This window comes from Pectinophora gossypiella, chromosome 11 (genome assembly GCF_024362695.1).
Source record: "Pectinophora gossypiella chromosome 11, ilPecGoss1.1, whole genome shotgun sequence".
Lineage (NCBI taxonomy): Eukaryota > Metazoa > Arthropoda > Insecta > Lepidoptera > Gelechiidae > Pectinophora > Pectinophora gossypiella.
The window spans coordinates 1,603,387-1,620,089 of NC_065414.1; the positions used below are offsets into that span (position 1 = coordinate 1,603,387).

The 16,703-nt window shown below is 39.5% G+C and overlaps 1 protein-coding gene across 2 annotated transcripts in view; it reads right to left on the reverse strand.

The window, feature by feature from the left end:
• Positions 1-16,703, reverse strand: part of LOC126370654 (bumetanide-sensitive sodium-(potassium)-chloride cotransporter) — a 52,113-nt gene that overhangs the window by 25,512 nt on the left and 9,898 nt on the right. The gene's annotated exons all lie outside the window — the stretch shown is intronic.

Here is a 16,703-nt window from a genome sequence, read left to right on the forward strand (position 1 = left end):
TACGTCGTACCTATTTATCTTCAAACACACCAGTAGCAGAGTTCAAACACTGCACATACTGGCCTCTCCTTTTTACCGCCAATTAATTTAAATTTCGAATTCTTTAAGTTCCTGATTGTGAAGTGTCAATTTTTGTCATTGGCGCACTTCAGTTCATTGTTCAGTTATTGTTCAGTTCATTGTCAGTTCGACTTCTGCCCTACTACTACTACCTACTCCTGTCATACTACTCTGCCTGCACGTCGGGACTCCGGGCCTCCACCTCCGCCCGTCGTGCCACAAACCAAATATTTGACAGTTGTTTTTTGACGGCTTGATGCTTTAAAACCTGCTGCAAGCTCATTATGAATCTTAATGTAGGTAGTTATTCTTAGTGTAGTATTATGATGTATTCTACATATCTGTTGTGTGTCTATGTATAGTTTATTATTTTCTCTATAGTATGGTTGGTACTATTGGGTAAATATGTATTAAGTATATATAGTGAGTATGTACGTATTACGTATTGGATTGGTGGTTTTTTACGTATACGTTAGTACGTATTGGAGATGTCCTTAGAAAAGGTTTAATACGATCTACTCTGAACCGGCGTGCGTGTATGAAGCGATTGATGAATGTAGAGGAAGCAAGAGAAGTGTGTCAGGATCGAAGCAAATGGAATTCTATAGTCTCTGCTTACCCCGGTGGGACATAGGCGTGAGTTTATGTATGTGTATGTATGTATGTACGTATTATTATAAATGTGTTTGTATAAATATTAACTGTAATTATTATATTAACCGTTGTTGTTGCACCGTCCCGCATCCAATTTTTTTATGGCTGATTCCTGGTTCATTTGATTGAACTACTCCAATATAAGCAACATATAGGCAACGGTTTACCTACACATTATGTAGGTATTCGTGTAGTTTTCTACCAAGTTTGCGATCAACACATAATTTACGGCATAATTATTTTCTATGACTCATGCTTGGTTAAAATTAAATTGGAATCGACTTTGTGGAAATATGTTAACTACGATACGCAGGTGCCATTCAAGGACGAAAGTCATATTATTATATTTTATTATGTTATTTATATTTTAGCCACGTGGTTCACGGGCCATAAAGTTGATTTAAGAGATTAGCTGAAAAATGCGTGTATAATCAATAATTTAAAACGAAACGGAAGAAACAACACATGAAATATTATATTACTCGTACTAAGTTACCCGTACAGTGGTTTTAGCTTTAGGCTCACGATTCGGAGGTCCCGGGTACAAATCCCGGTGGGGACACATCACTTTGCGATCCCTAGTTTGGTTTGGTTATAGGACACTACATGTTGATCACCTGATTGTCCGAAAGAAAGATGATTCGTGCTTCGGAAGGCACGTTAAGCCGTTGGTCCCAGTTATTACTTACTGATGTAAGTTAGTAGTTGTTACATGAGCCATGTCAGGGGCCTTTGGCGGCTTAATAGTAACCCTGACACCAGGGTTGATGGGGTTTGTAATCCACCTCACAACCCACATGATAGAAGAAGATTAAGTTACCGCTCGCGATATCGTCCGCGTGGACTACGGTTATATCGCGCGATGTACTTATCTACTTTAAAGATCCGTGCACACTCATCGGTCGCGTACACCAGCCGCGACTTACGGACGCGTCCAAATATATTCCTATCTTGCTCTCTATATTCCTGGATGACAAATGTCGTTTAAAAAGATCCAATCCAGTGTGAATAGCTTCCCCTAAACTAATGATCATTTATCCCGTTTCGCTTAGTTCGCTACCCTAAGTTAGATAGTTCCGGATTTTTCAGAGGCGACTGACATCTGACCTTCTAACCACCCAAATCGATTCTCAGGCGACGCCTAGCTTCATGGTAGAGTTATGTATTATGTTCGGTTTATAAAATAAGTGTCATTCATACCAGCTCGAGTAGTTTATCAAAAACAGGGCAATAGAATCGACTCCCAACCTTTAGCATAGACAATGGGATGCCGCTTTATCTATTGTATTATGCATTGTTTGACACGGGGGGCTAAAAGGCTGTGGCCTTCGATGTATCGAAGCAATTCACCTAAAAAGCAACATTGCTATTTGACATTTATTGGCATTGCGCACTTACTTTTTTTGCGAATTGCAATATTGCTCCACATTGCAACAGCCTCAGTGGTCTAGTGGTTAGTGCGTTAGACTCACCATCTGGAGGTCCGGGTTCGATTCCCGATGGGGACATTGTCGAAATCACTTTGTGAGACTGTCCTTTGTTTGGTAAGGACTTTTCAGGCTTGAATCACCTGATTGTCCGAAAAAGTAAGATGATTCCGTGCTTCGGAGGGCACGTTAAGCCGTTGGTCCCGGCCGTAAAAACACCTCCACCAACCCGCATTGGAGCAGCGTGGTGGGGTATGCTCCATACCCCCTCCGGTTGATTGAGGGGAGGCCTGTGCCCAGCAGTGGGACGTATATAGGCTGTTTATGTATTTATGTATGTAATATTGCTATTTAGATTAGATGCTTTGATGTGGCCTTTTTAACCCCACTGGTTGCACAATGATGAGCGAAACACTTTAATTTAGGTATCGTTGCGACCCTTTTAGATTTGTTCGCTACCATAGGTACATCTCGTCCCCTTATCATAGAATAAGGAATAATTAATAAAAAACACAGGGCATGTTTATTATTATGGAAACTCTGCAAAGCTTTTTGAATCCGGGTAAAAAAAATTTGGTTTAAATTTTTACTCGGCAATAAATTAATTAAAGGAAATTGAGGTTTTTTTTGAAGAAAATTGCATCAGAATGTGATTTGCGATTTGAGAATGTGGCGATTATGAGGTGGATTTCCAACTTGATCAACCCTGGTGTCAGGGTTATTATTGAGCCGCCAAAGGCCCCTGACATGGCTCATGTAACGACTACGTACTTACATCAGTGAGTAGTAACCGGGACCAACGGAACTATGAGGCAACGATATGCGAAAATATTAGTTACTTACATAAGCAAAAATCATTTAAGAGCTCATATCTAACACTAATCATTCTCTTTACACGTGATTGCTCAAGCATACCACATTAACATTGAAAACTGTACACGTTTGATTTTCGTGTATATTTCATATTAATTCCAGCAAATCAACCACGCACGATTTAACATACATTTCTGTTAAACAAATCACGTTTACACATAAATGTTTACTTTTATTTGGGAAGTCAAGTCACGACTGTAATGCGGTCGAGTAGCCTCAAAAACATGGTATGTGACACCCGCCATCAAAACTCAAGAGGTCTACCAGACAATGCAAGTTTTCCAAAGAACTCCGCAGGTTTGTAGGAAAAAATCTTGCAGACGAATCAGATGCAGACGATCACGCCTGTATCTGCGAAGAGGTACTCAGAGTTGTAGGTATAATATACACGCTTACTGCTCTAAGCTATGAGCTAAGTGTGCCATACTGCCCCGTTTAACAAAACCTACTTAAATCCCTTAAACGCAATACACACTAAGGCCGCCGACCCGCCGGTTTATGTCGGCAACATTTTGTCGCCTGTCTTCTTGGCGGTTTTAGTCATTGCAAGTGTCGCGGAGCACGTAGATTGCACATTTTTTTTTATTAATTTGATGTCATTAAAGTATGGCAACATGTCGCCAAAATGTCGGCGCGTTGGCACCATGATTCTTTTCATAGAAATCGCTGGGTTGTGTCGGCGGGCTGTGTCGGCGGGCTGTGTCGGCGGGCTGTGTCGTCGGGCTGTGTCGGCGGGCAGAGTCAGCATGTTGATAGCTTTGGCGTGTATTGCGCATTATATAGCGGCCATAAGACAAGTAATTGTCATTTTATGGCTATAGAATGTCTTAAATTATAGTCCATAACCGATCACAATGATCCATCAGACAAATAACAATAATATCTAAGTATTATTTTGTTTACAACTTATACTCGCTACTAAACATAACCGTCCTTCTAATGAAGGACATTGGTTAATGAGGGAGCATACTATATCGAGCTTTTGGCAATTTTGTAAATAATATTAAGGTTCAAATTACAATTTTGCGAAAGCCAGATTTTAATTTGAGACTACAAAAATAATATGTATTTTAGTTATGCATTTTCATATGCGCTGAAAAATAAAGGGACGGAGGATTAATAACAGTTAATTTTAAAATATTTGTCTGAATTAATGAATAATCCTTAGGTAATTCTTAATGCTGTCAACTTAATTCTGTCGTGTTATTGGGCAATATAAAATTTTGGAAGGATTTTTAAATTTTTGCATAAAATTGACGTGTTCCATAAATTTTATGCCTGTCGATTACACGTCCCTTTCCTTTTCGACGAATAAGAAAAAGACGGGTGTAACTTAAAATAAAATTCGATTGTGTGTACTATAATCAGAACCAGTATATGCATTGAATAAAGAGTAACACTGGTATAGAACGGTAACTCTCCTCTATTATACGCGCCTATTTGCTATTGTATTATATTAATAATTGTATTTGATATGTTAGAACTAACGATCATATTTATGTTAACTTTTTGTAGAATTTTAACTAAATATGAAATAAATAAATCTGCATCTATTGGTATCGGACGGCGACCGCATCTCCTCTGGGTGTTAGGGGCCGTCCATTAATCATGTTATTTTTATTTTGGCATTTTTGACCCCATCCTATATCACGTGTATTTATTAGTAAGTACCTACCAAAATAATTGCACGAAACCCCGCTTTTCGGTTCAGTATTGCGCGTTTGCCGAAAAACTAAATACTCGTGATATATTACTGCACCCCCCTCACCCCTTATATTTCGTGATTTTTTCATGGACCCCTCCCACTCTCTCGAGCCTCGCATGATTAATGGACGGCCCCTTACTTGGCTTAAATTACCAATCACGAGAGAAGTGCATTTTTATAGCCGGTATGGGAAACTTTTCTTAAGTTTAAGTAATAAAACTGAATTAGATATTTCGAGTAAGCCCAATGCATACAGTAGTAACTTGTACTCAATTATTTATAAATAACAACAAATGTGTCTGTTTTAAGTGTAAATGGCCTAAGCTGTGCAAGCGTGATGCGCTTTTAGGCTTCTTTTTTTTCTCATTTAAGCTATCTTTGCTGTAGTTAATTTTGCATGCCGTTGTCACCTATAATTAGGGTAACAATTACTCTTGTTTATATATAAGTAACTTGTAATGTATTTATTGTTGTTAACTCTGTTGGTGACCATAAATAAATAATTAAAAAAAAACTCGCAATCAGTAAGCTAGTTACAAATCAGTGTAAATTTTTGACCGGAATGTAACTAATTGAAAGAAATCTAGTTCAGAATGTGATATCTTAAACGTGTCCAGTGGTATGTGAAACGGCCTCCGTGGTGTAGTGCTTGAGCGTTCTGCTCACGACCCGGAGGTCCGGGTTCGAATCCCGGTGGGGAGAAATCACTTTGTGATCCCTAGTTTAGTTAGGACATTGCAGGCTGATCACCTGATTGTCCAGAAGTAAGATGATCCGTGCTTCGGAAGGCACGTTAAGCCGTTGGTCCCGGTTATTACTTACTGATGTAAGTACGTAGTAGTTACCTGAGTCACGTCAGGGGCCTTTGGCGGCTCAATAACCCTGACACCAGGGTTGATGGGGTTGGTAATCCACCTCACAACCCACACGATAGAAGAAGACTAAGTTACCGCTCGCGATATCGTCTACGTCGTCGCGCGATGTACTTATCTACTTTAAAGATCAACACTCATCGGGCGCATACATCAGCCGCGACTTAGGGACACCAGGGTTGATGGGGTTGGTCATCCACCTCACAACCCACACGATGTGATAGCTTAAGATGTGATATCTCAACAACTTAAGCTATCTTCGTCTAAAGTGACACAAATAACATACGCTGTTACAATTAAGACGTAGCATTGCGTGCTGGAGTGTTAATTTCACGCTTCTTATCCAATGATCATCTAATGTGACTTCTTAATTATGCATTCTTAAGGAAAAGTCAAGAATAATCGTCGTCTTGATGTATATCAATTGTCGTTTAATAAATTTTACGGTTAATCTAATTGACGCATCATCATCATCCCTAATTTAAGCCACGCTCTTGTCGGTGTAGCATTCTCCATTCTTGTCTACCAAAGACCAATTCCTTCACCTCCTTATAAGACACGACGTTTGCCTTCTCTTTAATCTGTTTCATATAAGCTCTTCTTGGTCTTCCGCTTCCTCTCTTTCCTTGTAGCTTCCCATCTATGATGTATTTAATAAATTCGTCGTGTCTTATTAGGTGTCCAATCATCTTGCCTCTTCGTCCTCAATAACTCTCAATATTTGCCTCTTTTCCCTTACTCTTACTAGCACTTCGTCATTAGTAACTCTGTCTAATTGACACATTAGACTAAAAAATATTCTTATAAGAAAACAAGCACTGCATAAACGCTCTCCACGGGCGGCATGGATTCCACACCACGAATATTATTTTTTTTAGGATATCTCTCGACACCATTCTCGTTTATATAACTTAAGAAAGTATCGACGATATAACGACCTTACCCAGACTTGTTTTGCAGGATCTCAAGTAATAAGACATATCGAGGGCTTTGACCAATTTCTTTCTTTCTTATCGGTCCCACACTGCAGAGGACCACGGCCTCCGTCACCAGAGTACATCGTACTAAACCTTTTCTAAGGACATCTCCAATTTGGTCAATATACGTCCTTCTAGGTTTTTTTTTTTATTTTTATCTACAGTTTTTAATTAAAGAAACGGTATTGTTTTTGTAGTTGTTGTTAACGTAGTAGAACGATATACACATTCTAAATTCAAAGTGGCATGTTTAAAATTCCTTCATTGGCGGCCTTTTTAAAACAAAATAAATATTTCACAAGCATCGCTTTGACCGTGAGTTTACGCATGTCTATCAGTCTACATCAATATAAAGTCCATCCGTGGTTGAGCGCTGCGCTCACGATCCGGAGGTCCCGGGTTCGATGCCCAGTGGAGACATATCACAAAACTTACTTTGTGGTCCCTAGTTTGGTTAGGACATTTCTGGCTGATCACCAGATTGTCCAAAAGTAAGATGAAACGTGCTTCTGAAGGCACGTTAAGCCCGTCCCGGTTACTACTTACTAGTGTAAGTGAGTAGTCGTTACATGAGCCATGCTAGGAGCCTTTGGCGGCTCAATAGTAACCCCGACACCAGGGTTGATGAGGTTGGTACTCCACCTCACAACCCACACGATAGATGAAGATAATATAAAAGTAACGTTTCACAAATCATACAGTCAGTTTTGATAAACAAGTAGATAGAGAAGAATTTTATGGGTTCACACACGTGTTACATTGGCAAAGTACATTTGCCAAAGAACGGTTTATAGTTTCCGTCTTTCAACGCCTTGGCTGTAGGGAATTTAGATACACGTTCTATCATCAACCACGTGTTACTATGCCATATGATCCTAAACCATCCATTTTTTTTATTAACCTTAAATGGCATTAACTACTTGGCCAGACCAATGGGGAGCGCTGAGGGTTCTCAACCGGTACAAAATTTAAGGTAGGCCTGAGAGGCCCAGTTGGGCGCGAACCTCGACTCAGGGCGTCGTCGTGTCGTCTGAGAGATTATATTTTAAGAATTAATCGACCTTAGTGGCGCGATAGCGCTGAATAAAAAAAAAAACATCATCTCCCTAGCATTATCCCGTTTTTCATAGGCCCGCTTACCAAACCTAAAGATTTGACAGGTCCGGTTTTTTTACAGAAGCGACTGCCTGTGTGACCTTCGAACCCGCGAAGGGAAATCCAGCCCAATACAGGTTAGGTTAAATTACATACCTCGGAAATTCATTTCTCGGGAATGTTGATTTCCTCACAATGTTTTCCTTTACCGATGAGCACGTGATAATAATTTATGACCCAAACATGAATTCGAAAACAAATTCGACAATCATTGGTTTAGGCCTGTGCTGGATTCGAACCTGCGACCTCAAAGTGAGAGTCAAGCGTTCTACCAACTGGGCTACCACGGCTCAAGAAAAAAACCATCCAACGCGCTAAAATAATCAAGCTTGCGATGATTGAATTAAGGTACATACCTAAACTACTCGTGTGGAATGATAAAATGATCTAAATTTAGCGACGCTCACGCATTCAGCAGCAAGAGTTATTTTTGCATCTTAAGGATGTATCTTTCAAGCTGGTAAAAAAACTTTTAACTATGAAATTCGCATTATCCTGCTTATGTCTGTCTGAGTCATGTCACAAGCAGTGATGTGCCGTTTCCGGGAAAATTCCCACTTTGGGAACATTCCCAGCAGTAAAAATGCGCAAAACTTATGTAAAAAGAGCTTTATTACGTAACACTTAGGCAAATAAGACCAGGGGGGTTAAAATGGCCACATCTAAGAAATTCATCTAAGAAAGCAATATTGCTATTTGACATTTGTTTGCATTGCGCACATACTTTATTATTATATGCGCAAATGTCAAATAGCAATATTGCTTTCTTAGATGAATTGCTTCGATGTGGCCATTTTAACCCCCCAGAGCACAAGAAAGAACAATTTGAAAAATAAAAGCACCCAGTGTAGTTTTTACAACGGGAAGACTCCCATTTCCGGGAACACATCACTGGGTCACAAGATTAGTTACACTGGTTGGCTAAAAGATCGTGTAACCAAGCAAAAAAAAAACAAATTTTATCACCTTTTTTTTTGACGTGACTTATTGTAGATTTGCCGCAGATGGCATTAACTACTTGGCCGGAGTTTTTATCACCTTGAACTTACAGGAAGTATGGAAAGTACATCGGAGACTTCTGCTTGTCACGTTGTCACCTAACTAATCATCATCATGTCCCAAGCATTTTCACAGGGTCCGCTTACCTAACCTGAAAATTTGACGGGTCCGGTTTTTTACAGAAGCGACTGCCTGTCTAACCTTCCAACCCGCGAAGGATAAACCAGCCCAATACAGGTTAGGTCACATACTTCCCAAAATGCATTTCTCGGGAGTGTGGGTTTCCTCACGATGTTTTCCTTCCCCGCTGAGCACCTAATGTTTGTCACCTAACTAAAAAGCGGTTAAATAAATTACCTGCTCTCCTAAGGGCATGGCTACTTTATCATCATAGAAAATGGTTCCCAACGGCATCATACATCTTGGTACCAATCCTATTAATTTCCTTTCGATTCTCCGTCAACTCCAACGCTAATACACTTTGGCTATAACATAACATAAACAGCCTATATACGTTCCATTGCTGGGCACAGGCCTCCCCTCAATCCACCGGAGGGGGTATGGAGCATTCTCCATCACGATGCTCCGCTGCGGATTGGTGGAGGTGTTTTTACGGCTAATAGCCGGGACCAACAGCTTAAAGTGCCTTCCGAAGCACGGAATCATCTGATTATTTCGGATAATCAGGTGATTCAAGCCTGCAATGTCCTTACCAAACAAAGGACAGTCTCATAAAGTGATTTCGACAATGTCCCCATCGTTAATCGTACCCGGATTTCCAGATCGTAAACCTAACGCTCTAACCACTAGACCATCCATGGAGATACTTTGGCTATACATATCATATATGTATTCTTGGTAAGTAAATGGTATGGATGGAATTGATTCCCTGTAGATACTGTATTGATCAAATCAAATCAAATCAAATATACTTTATTGCACAGAACTAAAATTTCAACAATCAGACATAACACATGAATACAGTACAATTTGAGACAGAGCAATTTCTTCCAGGCAACCAACAAAAGGAAACAAACATTTACAACTTGGATGCGGGATGGTGCAACAAAAAATAAATAAATAAATACCTAAAAGTAAAACTAAAGTTAATATAATAAATACTCTAATACTATACGTACATATATTAATAAATACAATTTAATATAATCCATATATACTAAAAATATACCTAACCATATTGATTTATTGTTTGTGTTTATTTGTCATATCCATCTTATTCTTGACACTTTGTACAGATCTTAAGATTGATATCTGTGCAATCTAGAACCTTGTTGCGTCCAACCTTCACGATTTTATGTCTTTTTTATTGGCAATCTTGTTGAACTGTTATTCACATACGGGCTTTAGAAAGCTAATGGCTATGCAAATAGTGTAGTCAATTCAATTCAAGAGAGAAATGACACACTATTTTACTTTTTTACTTTAAATTATGGACCTTAGAAGGTGCCTACCTTCACTTCCACGAAGGAAGTCCCGCGGATTTTAATGGAACTTATTAACAAAGTCATAATAATTCTATGCAGATACTGCGACATAGTGCCGTAAATACGAGACCTCTTTAATGGCGCGCAACAAGCTTTGGGATTTGCGCAAATTGTATTAATCTCGTATCATATTCGGTAATTCAGAAAACCATTGAAATATTTTCTCGAAGACATTGCCTGATGCGGGATCGATATTCCTTTTGAATAGGATAATTTATCCAAGCCAAAGATATTACTTATTTAATACCTACGATATCAAGTGTACAGTGGCTCTAGAAGATAAAAACATGTAAACACAGATGGCGCGTATAGACATACACGAGTAAACATTGAATGGAAATGAAATATCTACTACAAACGCCAAGATTACGCTGAAACATTATTTTAAGCCAACATTTGTAAAAGATTTAGGCGTTTACGTTTTAAGTTCATTCATATGTTTGCTCGAAATGGTATTCTGAAGATAAGTCAATTGCTTGAACTAATCTGTTTACTTTGACCTACGTAAGCTGAACACTAAAGACTTCTGAAAACACCTGTATGTACCTATGCTTGAATTATGGCTTTAACAGCGATTCCCCGGACGTTGATTCCCGCTACGGCGAGTCTCAAAATGCGATTATTTCGTTCAAAATATTTATTCTATGTGTCATTTTATATATTTTGAACTGTATTATCGAGCCACTGGCCGTAAGGAGATTCGCGTTAAGCTGCTTTACTTCCCGGGCATGTCGTAAAAACTAAAAAGTTGGGTTATTATATTTGATGATTGTATTATAGGTGATGGAGTCAGCTGTCACTATACGAACGGATACACGTGCATCATAAGACATTGGCTGCAAGGTACCTTCTGATTACTCGCCACGCCAAATGTACGTATGTTTATGAAGCAAAAGTTTTGTTACATTTGAAAAAGTCGACGTAGGTAAACATCGCGTAGGAAATTGATATATCTATCAATAAATAGCACGGCAGTATTTCTACAATCTAGAGATACGAACAGCCGAGCACCCAAGTCGGAGGGAGCGTAAGACACGAGGCTGTAGGAAGCCGCAACGTTCGTGCACTTATCCAATTGTCGCTATTATGATTTATTGGCCAAGTAGGCGCCTGACCTAGACCCGGCCGTAAGGTAAAGGTGGGGAAAAGGGACTCTTTATAGGAGAGAGCGAGTCAAGCAATACTGCAATTGACAAAAAGAAGGAAAACACGGATAAAGATCTTGAGAGTTCAGAAATTAAGGATGCAATTCCCGAATTAGACGCTTAAACCAAACTCCAGAGACCGGAATTAGCCAATCAAGGTAACAAGAAGGGACAGTTTCTTCTAGTCCTTTAAGTTCTGACGAGAGTGGGTATGGCGGTAAATAAACACATTCCAGATCTTTTTGAGAGTGAATTCAAATTCAAATTCAAATATATCTTTATTCAGTAGGTAACATAGTTACTCTTTGAATCGTCAATTATTACATAACGAACGTCTCATCCGCCTAAAACTAATGCAGCTTCTTACAACCTATACAGGGTGGCCCAGAAGTTCAGGTTCAAAATGAAAAATTAGATAGAGGGGCTCATTAGCTACCAGAAACACCCCCATGTATGTTCAGCAATTATTTACGGTTTAGGAGATATGACCCATTTTGTACCTTTTTCTAGATTTTCTACCTTACTTCAGAAATAATCATTTTGTCGCTATCCCTTTCTTAATAATTATTTTATTTTACTTCACAACTATGCCTAAGGCTGTGTACCGCTCAATCAAAGATAAATCAAAGTCAAATCAAAGATAAAAAAAAAGTTATCGGAAGTCAAAGTGAGAATTCGACCAAAATTGTTACAGTTGTTAATACTTCGCCGAAGAATAATAAACACATTAGATTGTCATGGACCCTGAAAGTATTTCTAAAAACTGCTCCATTTAATAGGCTTTTAGAAACATCCAAAAAAGTACCCTTAATAAGGGCATAAAACTAAGTAATTAGCCCTCAAAGATTGCAAGACAGACAGATTTGAAGGAAAATTTGACATTCTCATACAATGTAGCTGCTTCTTTCTAACGTTGTTAAAGGTGCTCAAAGACAGATTTTATTTTAGTATCCAATAGTATGAATCACCAACAGTGTTTGGGGATAACTTTTTCCTTGAAATCTATGTACCTTCATTAAAATACGAATACCAAAAGTGACTGCAAGTTTTGTCTTCGGATTGTTGCTATGTCTACCCTGTTAGCGATTATAAGCGTGATTTTTATTTACTTTTAATTGAAAATGTGTCTTTGAGCACCTTTAACAACGTTAGAAAGAAGCAGCTACATTGTATGAGAATGTCAAATTTTCCTTCAAATCTGTCAGTCTTGCAATATTTGAGGTCAAATTACTTAGTTTTTTTGCCCGTATTAAGGGTACTTTTTTTAGATGTTTCTAAAAGCCTATTAAATGGAGCAGTTTTTAGAAATACTTTCAGGGTCCATGACAATCTCATGTGTTTATTATTCTTCGGCGAAGTTTTAACAACTCTAACAATTTTGATCGAATTCTCACTTTGACTTCCGATAACTTTTTTTTTATACTTGATTTGACTTTGATTTATCTTTGATTGAGCGGTACACAGCTTTAGGCAAAGTTGTGAAGTAAAATAAAATAATTATTAAGAAAGGGATAGCGACACAATGATTATTTCTGATGTAAGGTAGAAAATCTAGAAAAAGGTACAAAATGGGTCATATCTCCTAAACCGTAAATAATTGCTGAACATACATGGGGGTGTTTCTGGTAGCTAATGAGCCCCTCTATCTAATTTTTCATTTTGAACCTGAACTTCTGGGCCATCCAGCCGGGGAAAAGAAGCTGCAAGAAAAACCTCGGCACAGGGCCCTAGACGTTCTTTAAAAAAAATGTAGGAACCGGAATCTGGTCCCCAAGATTGCGACAAAATGACAGCAATTAGAATCTAGAGCCAACGCTTGCAAAACTATTCATCATTTTAAGTTTATCATTATCCTTTCAAGTTTGTCATTTTGACACCTGGATGAGTAGTTACGGAAGTACATCGGCTGAACACCTTAACCACAATTATCAACAGCAATACTTATAGCAAAGTATGAAGCTTTTGTTACATGATACCACCTGATGGCGCAGTTGGTAGTCTTAACCAGCGGTTGTCGCACGTGATCGCGGTCATGCGGTTTCACAGGACTCCTAAACACTAAAAAAATACTTTATTATCAATCTCATAAAGTGTAATTCTTCTCCATACCAGATATCAGCTCGCGGCGCCTCGAGCCAGTGCGAGCAGTTCGTCCTTATCGAACAATATTGCACTTTATGGGAATGGCAATTGAGTTATGTTCAGTGTTACCACAAAGTGACTGCCTCGTAATAGCTCTTGGTGTGCGCCGACCCAAAGGATATAAGGAATAGACACTGATGTAGTGCTGTCAGTAGCGTGCTAAGATTAACCTCAGGAGAGTTGATAATGACACCGTGTACCGTAAATACCACTTTACCTGACTCCTTAATTGGATTGAAACATGCAGGGCAAACGTTAACTATTTCAGTACTATGTTGTAGGGTGTTATGTAAGCTTTTGGCAGAATTTTACCCATAATCTTCCTAGCCCAAGCTTCTACTCCGAACCGGCGTGCGTGTATGAAACGATTGATGAATGTGGAGGAAGCAAGGGAAGTGTGTCAGTATCGGAGCAAATGGAATTCCAGTCTCTGCTTACCCCGGTGGGGAATAGGCGTGAGTTTATGTATGTATCTCCCTAGCGTTAGTCCCGGGACAGATCTTTTTATACTTTTCATCGCCTTTTATTTAACACTCCCAAGATCACTGATCATAGAAGCGGTAACGCTGGTGTTGCGGAGTCAGATAGGAGAATCATACCTATAGCTAGTTATAGAAAATATCCCAACATCATCACCATCATAATCACTCCCAAGCGTTATCCCGTTTCCACAGAGTACACCTAATCTGAAGATTTGACAGGTCCGTTTTTTTACAGATACGACTGCCTGTCTGACCTGCCCAATACAAGTTAGGTCACATAGCATACATACGTGGGTTTCGATACAATGTTTTCCTTCACCGCTGAGTACGTGATAATCATTTATGATACAAACATGAATTTGAAAACTATACCGATGTGAACCTGCGACCTCAAAGTGAGAGTCAAGCGTTCACCAACTGGGCTGCGACGGCTCTAGAAAATATCCTATAATTAGCTATAATAGTACGGATATGGTGGTTTAATTAGGGACGTTATATCCGTTAGTCTGCATACATTAAAGTTACTCGTAATAGGGAAAGTGAAATCGAATGAACTGCAACCAAGTTGCCTGTATACCTACCAATATCATTACATTTGCATATTTTTGTTGCCCTCGACTCCCACTTCCAAATAAATGTTGTGCGTAGTCTTGATACTTGAATTGCTCAAATTCAATAGGTAACATAACACTTGGAATCCAGTGGCGGCTAGCAAAATATTTAGGTGGTGGGAGACCTCAAAGTGGCACCCCTCAGTCCCTTAAAATAAAAAATGTTGTTTACGGCCACCCGGTATGAGCGATCTAACCCAATAAAGTTAGCTTGCGGCCAGGGTGTACGGTCACGAGCATTAATAACACTTTGGTAACATGTCACATTAAGTTTACGCGGTTATTATCATAATTAAAACACATAATAACGGGTTCTTACCGCGTTTAAATGGGGATATGAGACTCCCGATCTCCGGGGATATGTCTGCCCGTAGAAAATTATGGATCTACCTACTCCACTCCAATCTCATCAGTCATCCCGTGATCATGGCACTTGCAACAGTGTCGAAATATCGGGAGTCTCATATCCCCATTTAAACGCGGTAAGAACCCGTTATTATGTGTTTTAATTATGTCACATTAACTTTTTTGACAAATTGAACTGTAAGTCTCACTAAATGTTAAATATGTTAGTGCGACAGAGTCCTAGAGTGGCTACATTATATTGCTCATGACTGTACCAGTCTTGGTTGATTTTGGCGCCCTATTTCTGCGCCCGGTGCGATGGCACACCTCGCACCGCCCTAAGGCCGCCACTGTTTGAATTCATAACGAACGTCTCATCCGCCTAAAACTACTGCAGCTTCTCCCGACCTGTATAGCCGGGGAAAAGAAACTGCATGAAAACCTTCGGCACAGGGCCGTAGACGTTCTTTAAAGAAACATATTTTCGTAGTCATTTCGCAGAATTCCATGCGTTCATATCTTCTAAAGAATAACATCAAAAGACTATGGGTTTTACTCGGAGATTCATTGTAGATTTATTTATGGGTGGATCAAATGATTTTCTACGGCTTTGGAACGTGTTGTATGTAGCTTTGCGAAATAAGACTCAGCGAGAAGCTGTGCATACATACCTACTTACATGTTTTTAATGAATAGTTGTATTTCCGTGAAGAATGCTGTTTGCCAATCATACATACAAACACGTAAAAACTCACATAAACTCATATCGTGGTGGATAAACTCACAAGTAATCAGAAGCAAGAATCACTTTTGATAATAAGTCCTAAAATGGATACGGTAAGATAAACCGTATAGTGATCTACCCATAGCCAATATAATACTCCAGCATGTTGGAAAGGACACGAGAACTCTGTGGGTTTTTACTACACGCCTGAGAAGATGAGTAACCAATCAACCGGAGGAGTATGGAGCTTATTCCACCACGCTGCTCCACTGCGGGTTGGTGCAGGTATTTTTACGGCTAATAGCGGGAAACGGCTTAACGGCTAAACGGCCTTCCGAAGCAAGGAACCATCTTACTTTTTTCGGACAACCGAGTGGTTCAAGTCTGAAATGTCGTTACCAAACAAAGGACAATCTCACAAAGTGATTCGAAGCCGGACCTCCAGATTGTGACGCCCAACGCTCTAACCGCTAGACCACGGCGGCTGTTTGCGGTCGTATGCCATCATGATATCAACAACTATTGTCCGGAGTGGCGTATTGTACAGTAATCGCGATTCTACGAAATGTACTATCCTAGCCAAATGCGAACCGTGCCATTCAGTGTATAGGACCGATAGATAAACAGACTTTTATATGAAACTACGATGACTAAGCCCACATAAACACCTACTCTTACTTCTATAACCCTACGCTTTCACTTAACGGAACCGGTGGCCCAGTGCTTTAAGCGTTGGGCTCACGATCCGGAGGTTCCGGGTTCAAAACCCGGTTGACATATCACAAAAATCACTTTGTGATCCCTAGTTTATCACCTGACTGCCCGAAAGTAAAATGATCCGTGCACCGGAAGGCACGTTAAGTCCCGGTTACTACTTACTGATATAAGTTAGTATTCATTACATGAGCCATGTCAGGGGCCTTTGGCGGCTCAATAGTAACCCTAACACCAGGGTTATCCACCAAATGTAATCCACCTCACAACCCACACGATAGAAGAAGAAGACTTAACGAAAAGTAATTATATA